Source organism: Octopus sinensis, linkage group LG1 (genome assembly GCF_006345805.1).
Source record: "Octopus sinensis linkage group LG1, ASM634580v1, whole genome shotgun sequence".
Classification (NCBI taxonomy): Eukaryota; Metazoa; Mollusca; class Cephalopoda; order Octopoda; family Octopodidae; genus Octopus; species Octopus sinensis.
Genome location: NC_042997.1, coordinates 179,545,421 through 179,555,812, shown reverse-complemented (window position 1 = coordinate 179,555,812; position 10,392 = coordinate 179,545,421).

Genomic DNA, 10,392 nt, shown 5'->3' with positions numbered 1-10,392 from the left:
AGGATGTTGAACGAAACATCCATGTTTCCAGAAGTGAATTCTTCAAACCCCAAAGAATCCCTCTCAACACATGGCTATGATGCTCCGCCACTACTTCTGCTCATGATCAGAGATGCACATATCGTCAGCCACTGAGGGACATGCTCAACTGGTTATGGTCAAACAACTGACAAGCAAATCTGTGGTATTGAGCAGAATATTTGCTGTAGTGCATATTTTATACCAAGACAAAACAACGTACATGATAACAGTTCCAGTCAGTTAAGATAAGAATCCACGAGACCCACTGCCATGTACTGCATCAGGGCATTATTATTATTATTATTATTATTATTATTATTATTATTATTATTATTATTATTATTATTATTATTATTAAATTTATTCTTTGATTAACATTGCCTACAAGTGTTTCAATTCACACTCAATACAAATTATATATATAATACAATAAGCTTTCATCTTGAAAATTTTGAGCGAAAAGTCAGGGCGAAAGGGCATCACGGCAGTTATATGTTCGGTTCAAATAAACCAACAGACTACGTAGAAGAAAGTATGTTTAGTTATTTGTGTGCGTATGTGTCTGTCTGTCTGTATACACACACACACACACACACACACATATATATATATATATACATATATAGATAGATAGATAGATAAATAAATAGATAGATAGATAGATAGATAGATAGATAGATAGATAGATAGATAGATAGATAGATAGATAGATAGATAGATAGATAGATATATAGATAGATGCGTACTTGCATTCAAGCACACAACTAACACAGGTCATTCAAAAAAACAACAGACCAGGTTGTATGTTTCTATAATGTCTCTTCTTGGTAATTAAAAATCAACAGTAATAATCTATAATCTCTGGCTCACTTTTGCCTACATATTCAAAGTAGTCTGCAGTTTCTTCTTTCCTGAATCTAAAGAAATCTCGACTTATTCTCATTTGAGGCATTTGTTGCAATTATTCCAAATCGATCGCTTTGTAAACATAATTCCCTATGGCAATAATTCATATAGGGATAGCAGTAAACTCAATAGCACAGGGCTAAGTAAACCGGTTTGATATCTTAAAGATACCCTTCATTTAGGATAGCAGTAAACGTAATAGCACAGGGCTAAGTAAACTGGTTTGGTATCTTAAAGACAAAAATAAGGATTTTAAGTTAGATTGGTTCATCCTGTCCCTCTCTTTCCCTTATGACAAGGACAAAGGATTTTGTAACATTTGCAACTCTGAACTCTTCCATATTCTCTTGTCTAAGAATCACCTTGTTAACACACTTATAGAACGATCTTACGAATGTAAGCACTGGCAGAAACATACCTTTAGCTCATATAAGTGATTTATACCAGTCTGTATAGTTTGAACATTTAGTTCAACTTGCACTTTACTTCAATAGAGAAATCTACTTCCAAGCCTTTGATCATATATATATATATATATATCCCTCTTTATTTGTTCTCTACTTATTATTTTTTTACCCCTTCTCTTTCTATGGTCTACACTTGACGTCAGATCTACTAACGTTTTTTTTTTAAATACTTACTAGCGTTCTGCTTATCATTTATGCAGCCATCAAACTTGTTATGATGTCTTGTTGTTAAGATAGGTTCTCTTTCTTTCCTGATGAGAAGATTACATTATTTTACACAGTTTATTCCTTTGGAATAAAACCATTGTTTTCTTTTATATATATATATATAATATATATATATATATATATATATATATATATATATATATATATATATATATATATGTATGTATAAGGGTGAAAACGAACACACGAGTTGATATATATGAAAAAACAAGTCAGAATAGAAAATGCTAAAATAATTTTATAAAGAACATTTCAGTACCGGTTTCGGTCATTTTCAGACCTTTTCAACTGTAACGATTAAATAATTAAATTTAGAAAAATTAGAAGAAAAGTTTTTTAAAGGAATATTTGTATAGTAGTGTTCAAATATAAGTGGCATTCTGCCTTTCTCTGACTCCCTTGTTTGCACTAGTGTGTTCGAAGTCACAAGTGCAAACAAGGGAGTCAGAGAAAGGCAGAATGCCACTTATATTTGAACACTACTATACAAATATTCCTTTAAAAAACTTTTCTTTTAATTTTTCTAAATTTAATTATTTAATCGTTACAGTTGAAAAGGTCTCAAAATGACCGAAACCGGTACTGAAATGTTCTTTATAAAATTATTTTAGCATTTTCTATTCTGACTTGTTTTTTCATATATATATATATATATATATATATATATATAAGGAAAAAAGTCAAGGTAGAAAATGCTAAAATAATTTACTAAAAACATTTCGGAAAAATTAAAAGAAAAGTATTTTAAAAGAATATTTGCGTAGTATTCAAATACAAGGGGCATTTTCCTTGTTTCTGCCAGTCTCTGTCTCTCCTGTTTACTCTGGTGGGTCTGATTTGTCGCACCTGAGTAATATATTTGAATCCTTTCTGGAACTTATTTCCAAAGGATATTTGCCAGCGACACTTTTGTAGTTATACTCAAACAAACTTATTAAATCTAATTCATTTTATCATCGATATCGACCTGTTTTGCAGGTCTATAAAATGCTATTAGCACCTTCTTCAACAACACACTAATCTACAATAAAAAAAGGATAAACAGAAAATAAAAACATTGTTATCACTAAATTTGCTTCTTACTAACAACTGGACATCTTTTCCTGTAGTAATAATTTTGCATTGATATTTGGCGACACAAACCATTGGTTTCCTTGGATTCTACTGTATTAATATATGTTCCCAGTTTGGCATCATCGTGTTTTCAGAATAAATAATAATTTGTCAACTCAGAAATATATAGAGTTACCATAAATTGAAGACAGAAAATTGTTTATACTACTACAACAAAATAGAATAGCACCGAAATGTTTTGTAGAACACTATCTCAAATATTGTGAATGATAAGGCCTTGATAGGGTGTGGAGCCTTGTGATCCTTAGATCGGCGCTTTATTCAGCAATTTCAGTTGATTAACTATTAAAATAGACACCAGATCATCTGATAGTTTTGTATTTCGGAGACGAATGGTACATCCATCAAAACATGTATCTCTCCTGTTCATGACATCATGAAGATGGAGATACATATTTAATTTTAAGGGTTACGTGGGACTGAGGTGGTTCAGGCTTCCGCTGCTAGACGCCAATTGATGCAGCCCTCAACCTCCAGGCTGCCGACCGGTGTCGTTTGTTGGGGTCGTACTACCACGTTGTGTGTGTGTGTTTTGCAGTGCTTCTCCCCTGTTCGTCGATTTTTACGATGGCAGACACGAAGGGACAGTGATTCCCTGAAATTCTGTTTTCTGCTGGAGAAACGAGCTGCCGAAATAGTTCTCATACTTCAAACAGCTTACAATGACGCTGCCATTGGCAAAACACAAGTTTAGGAGTGATTTTCACACTTTAAGAATGGTCACTTTTCGCTTGAAGATCAGCCACTTTAAGCGTGACCGCCGTCCTTCCGAACGAATGTAAACATCACGAAAATTCATGAACTGAGCTTGTTGATAAGACTAGTATGTCCAAACAAAGTTTGAGCGACGAATAGCGAATGAAAAAGTTGCAGCAAAATTTGTGCTCACGGAATATGAAAAGCAGTCACGACAAATGTGTGTTGTGAACTGAAAGAATAGTTGGAAGTTAATCTGGACCGTTTTTCGAAGGCCATCACAGGTGACGAAAGCTGGTGCTACGGTTATGACCCGGAAATGAAGCAGCAATGAAGTCAATGGAAGCATTCAATGTCACCACGCCCCTAAAATATGATACTGATTTGTTTCATCAACGTGAAAGGAATTGTCCACACGGCACTTGTTCCTCCTGCTGAAACTGTTAACCAGATATTTTACTTGACTGTTCCGAAACGTTTTGCAGATGAGGAAAAGATGAAGAAAAAAGGACGGCAGTGTTAAAAGGCATCACTTCACAAGAGTCCCACGACTGCTTCGAACAGTGAAAAACGTGTCTGGACCGATGCATTGCTTCAATTAGAGAATACTTTGAAGGCGATAAAAGTGTAAACATATAGAAGTGAATAAAGCAATACTGCAAAATTCTGGTTTCGTTTTTGTATGTATATATATAAATATATATATACTTATCTCATAAGTATAATTTTATTGCTACATCAAAAACAGGAGTACCTTGCAAGAAAGCAAGCTCTATAGATAAACTGGGGGCCAGCTAGAGTATCTTCTGTCTCTCGTCTCTGTCTGTCTGTCTGTCTCTCTCTCTCTATTTTACTGTGTCTCTTTCTTTCTCTCTTTCTCTCTCTCGTCTCCCTCACTTCTCTTTCTATCTCACAATAAACTGAAAGAAGCCTTATCAACAGCCAACTTCGGGTAAAGATAACTGAAATAACTTGAAATGAAAAAGGAATTAATTTTCAGCAACAATCCGAATGATAATGCTTCCCTACAGTTTAACGAGACTCACATTTCAGAAAAGAACGCGCAGGCGAACTGAATGATGATTTCACCTATATGAAACTGTGTTTCGTCGGACCAGAATGCTGGATCATTGAGATGCGTATCAGTCAGGATAAATACTCCCTTTTGTTTGCATATTTCAGTCCAGTGATCATAAACATCTTTATTTTATGTTTGGACTAAGCTAGAGACAAAGTAACATAAATTTCAAATTCTTCAGATGGAGTAGCAATACTGCTATCCGATGGGATGAATTAAGGTAAAGCAATGTTTAAGGCAGCGCCGGATGAAATGTTAAACAAAATAAGCAGGTGCTTAGAGCATCAAGGGAAGCGAGGTATCACAGGATGGTTTAATGGCTTTTACGGCACAAAAGAAATCACTTTAAACTTGCTAAAATGATATTCGAATTGGTCTATATGATCGGAGATATAATTTGGAAGAGTTCATGGTGTTATTGCGGGGACCTTATCAAAGACCTTGCAATAAAAAAAAGAGTAGAAGAAAGCTTTTCAAATATAAAGAAGGTGGAAGTATACAAAAATAACCATTATTTTCCCTTTTATGGTTTATTATTGTTTATATTTTGAATTACATACAAATGGGGGCAGCAAAACCTTTTAATTGTTTAGGGCCTGTATGCGTCTTAATCTGTCCTTGGTTTCAGGTGTTATTAACAATGTTAACTCTCGAGCTGAAGAATGTTAATCTTGTCCTGATTGACACCTCTTAACCAAGATAATGGAGTATCGTTGATATATATTGTAAGATATCATTTACTAAACAGCGCAAAAACTTCCATTTTGGCTGGTGGAACATTTCTGAACTACTTCTCCCGTTTCCACTGAATGGAAATTCAATAATGAAGTAAATTCGACTGAATAGTTTTGTACAGTGTTATCTTATTATATCAAATTTTACATGACATACAAAATATTAATTATAGCAAAATGCTCCAAATATTTGATAGATAGATAGACAGACAAAAAGAGATACGCATATACATACAAATAAAAAAAAAACGGGCTGACAGACGCATACATACATACATGTATTTTGATTTTTAGAATAACACGTCATAAGTGTGTTAGCGTGATCTTTAATGTTGTGAATAGTGTACATTACCCATGTGTGGCATCTATTTGTCAGCAAAAAAAAAAATCAAATTGTTTAAGATTTATTAATATTTTACGTGCTGTATTTTATTTGCGACAACTTACTTCTGAGAAGGTGTCTATTGCTTGATATAGATGAACGGACACAATCATCTGCCTCGTAGTATGAAACTGAAAGCCATTTATTGGAAATGATATTATTGTGTGTGTATGTGTGTGAATGTTTGTGTGTGCGCGCGCGTATGTGCGTGTGTGTCTGCGTGTGTGCGTGCGTATATTAATGATTATAATAACCCATGAATAGAATTTATAGACATTTTAAGTATCATTACGCCCATTTTCCGGAATCACGTTTTTTGTGTCAAAAAGATATATATATATATACACTTCATAAATACAGTGTACATTTGAACACATAAGTGGCATCCATCATAAGATTCCTTGCACGCTAGAGAGAACAGTTAAATTCCAAACCACTATTAAGGATAAAATTTCGAAGGGAATGAAAAATAAAACCATTTACCATCTAACTCCTGGACCAATGGTTTCAGATATTTTTTAGCAAATAAAATAATTTGCTAGGCGAAGTCTTCTTCAGCAGGTACGCCTTAGATTAAATATATATACACGAGGCAATCCAGTATATGTCCCATGCTTATACAGTCTAATTTTTGAAATCTACCGCGCAAGCACAGCTCCTTGTCAGCAGTAAATAAAATTGCCGGCTTTTCAATTCGAAAAATTATCCAGAAAAATTACCAATAATTAATAATATTAAGGGGTAATTATAGATATTAAAAATTTCCATTACCAGTGGCCTAGCGTGTAAAAATTTAGTCAATAGAATATATATTATTCACATAAATAAAGTGTACATTTAAACACGTAAAAGGCATCCATTGAAGTTAGACAGACAGCTATATATATATATAGTTTTAATCCAAACGGGAAACAAAAAAACAACAACAATGGAACAATTACAGTATTATTATTAATAGGCGCTCAATATATATATATATATATATATATATATATATATATATATACGATGAACTACTTTCAGTTTCCGCCTACCAAATCCATCCACAAGGCCTTGGTCGGCCTGAAGGTGCCACGCAGTGGGGCTGAACCCGGAACCGTGTGGTTGGTAAGCAAGCTATTTACCACACAGCCACTCCTATTTATCTATAGGCGGAAACACAAACGCATTTTAAATATTTCAATGTGTAACTGTTTCAAACTTTTTGCTTGTTTTATATATATAAATAATGTTCAAAACCCATTAGCCTTTTTATAAAATTTAGAATTCCATGATGACCCATGGAGCAAACCTACCTGAAATGTGGATAAATATGTGTGTGTAGATATGTAAATGACTTGATATGTGTGTTTGTATATGTATATATATATGTGTGTGTGTGTGTATGCATGTATGCATGTATGTATACACACAGACATATATTTTGGCCCAAATTGACCACAGCCTCACGGCTGAAACATATGAAAGAATAATGGAATATATTCGTTCCTTTTTCTTTCTTTTATTCTTGTATTTGTTTCTGTCATTTGAGTTCGGCCATACTGGAGCACAGCTTTTAGTCGAGCTAATCAACCCCAGGACTTATTCTTTGTAAGCCTAGTACTTATTCTATCCGTCTCTCTTGCCGAACCGCTAAGTTGCAGTGAGGTAAACATAACAGCATCTGTTATCCAGCGATGTGGAGGGACAGACACAACCCTCCATATATGTATATATATATATATATTTATATATATATATATATATAATATATATATATATATATATGTGCACATACATATATATATATATTATATATATATATATATATATATATATATATATGTGCACATACATATATATATATATATATATATATATATATATATACATTTATATATATATATGTGCACATACATATATATACATGCATATATGTATATATATATATACATATTTGTATATGCATGCATGCATACATATGTACATGCATGTGTGTGTATATATGCGTGCGTGTGTGTAGACAGAGAGAGAGAGAGAGAAAGATGGATGGATGCATAAGTACACATGCATGTACACATATATAGGGTAAAACTTTTTTCGCTTAATCATCGTTAACCTTTAGAGGAATTCCATGAATATATACATACATATATGTATACGCTTTACTCTTCACTGTGTATTGAGTACTCTTTTTTGCAATTCAAGTATTTTATTTGGCATTTTATGTGTTCGTGTCCGCGCGCTTTTGTGAGAGGAAGAGAGAGAGAGAAAGAGAGAGAGAGGGGGAAAGAGAAAGAATATGTGTGAGTATGTATATACAAATATAAAATTATATTATCGTGTATGTGAGTGTGTGTTCGTGTTGTGTGGGTGTTTGTATGTGTAGGTGTTCGGATATATTTCAGCAATATCCATATGCTCACGTTACATACCAACTCCTCCACATACATACTACAATATTGTTTGGTTTTTGCTTCAGAGCTGTAATCACTGAAGTGAATGTTTTATTTGTAATATTATATTAGTTATTCCTGTATGTTTACTTATTTGTTGGTTTGTTTGCGTTTTTATTTTTATTTATTTACTTCTTCAACTCTTATTTATCTGCCATTGAAAAACAATTGTTTTCTTTTTGTTTTTTGAGGGGTTTTTTTTTCAGTAAAATATAGATGTACAAAGCATAACGGTGTTTCAGGAGAGACACACACACGCGTCGAACACACACACGCGTCGTACACACACACGCGTCGTACACACACACGCGTCGTACACACACATAAACACACAAACAGGCTCAGCTACATACAACCATACATACATATGTATACCTCTGTGTTTTTGTGTATGAGTTTATATATGTGTGTATGTGTGCATATGTGTTGTTTTGCTTATTTTTAATGCATAATGCTGTAGTTACTACTGCATCCGACGCTTACATTTAAACTATTTTCACCTGATACATTGATATGTATTCTTTTCTTGCATTTCCGAGATGGTTTCCTTTACTTTACCCGCTTCTTTTATGCATGTATTTATTTATTTATTTATTTGTTTGCTTATATCCTTACGGTTCGTATATTTCGTCTTTTTTTTTCTCCTTTTCCATCTTCTGTCCCATTATTTATATGTTATATACCTCTTCACACCACTTTTATCATTCTAAATTTCCATTGTATCTTCATTGGTTTCAGTTTCCATAACACGCATCACTATCACTACCACCACCACAACCTCCATTTCTCCCTCTCTTTCTCTCTCTTTCCCTCGATTCGTGTTTATGCTTTATATCATGCTCCTTCTAAAAGCATGTTTTTCATTCAACGACCTATCTACTATTCTTACAGTAAATCACACCAATTCAGTTTTAGTTACTCTTTCTCGACTTACTTTAATTATTACTAAGTACTCCTAGAATTTCTTTGGTTAATCATTTTAAACAATTTTCTTCGACTATATATTACTTCACAAACTCATTCATATAGCTGAATATTTGAACTTGCGTTCTTACACTGACGATATCACTCCGAAATTATTCACTTAACACGTCTGTCACTCTATTTATTCTCTTTCCCGTAATACAACCTATGTTACTGTTAGACATAACTCTCATATATTTATGTCACATCGTCCTCACTTAGTCACTGATTTAACAAATCCTCTGTCTTTTAAAACGCTCGCTCGCCCTCAGTGCAACCTCTTCATCTAACACTCATGCTCACGTGCTAAGTACCTGCATGTCACGCTGTCATTCTTAAATCAATCTTTTAAACAGATTTTTGCACTTAAAATACCCGCGCTCACTTCTCCCTCTCTCTTTCACACAGACACTTTATCTTTCTCTCACGCACACACATACAAGCATACTCAACACATCTCCTTACTCTAACACACACACTATCACATTTTAATTATTTGTATATCACACAGCCACACTTAAATTATCTATTTAACACAGCCTTCAGCATTACACTAGTAACTCTTTCACATTACACAACCATTTAACTAACTTAACTATACGTTACACTGTCATCGTTTACTACTCTGGAAACACCCACTTTCTCGCTCAACACAACACCATCTAATATACACGCACACACGTTATCTCAATGTCATACTTTCATTCTTAAACCCACTCTCTTTTCCCCAGTATAACCTCTCATGCTTGTTACCTATATGTCACATTCGCATTCCCGTAATACAACCTATGTTACTGTCTCTTAAATGAATTTTCCTACGCCGGTCCTATCAATTAATAAAACTTTTTACTCTACCAGATTTTTCAGTAACTAGCTTTCGGTTTCATCTGAACTTATTAATCTCATCTGGTTTAATTTTCAATTTCTTTGTCTTCCTATCTGGGTATTTTCCTCTCTGTCTCTCTCTCTGTCTCTCTCTCTCTCTCTCTCTCTCTCTCTCTCTCTCTCTCTCCACACACACACACATATATATATATATATATATATATATATATATATGTATATGCTCATTCATAAACACACACGGATATAAATATATTTATATATGTATGTATATATATATATATACCGGAGTAAGCACATAAATGTGAAACAAGGTGGAAATAAGAGTAACAAAACTGTTCGACGAACGGGAACGCGAAACTCTGAGTAACAGCTTTTGTTATATTTCTGTTGCTTTTAAATAAAGCATATATATATATATACATACATTCATACACACTTGCATATATATATATATATATATATATATATATATATATATATATATATATATATATATATATAT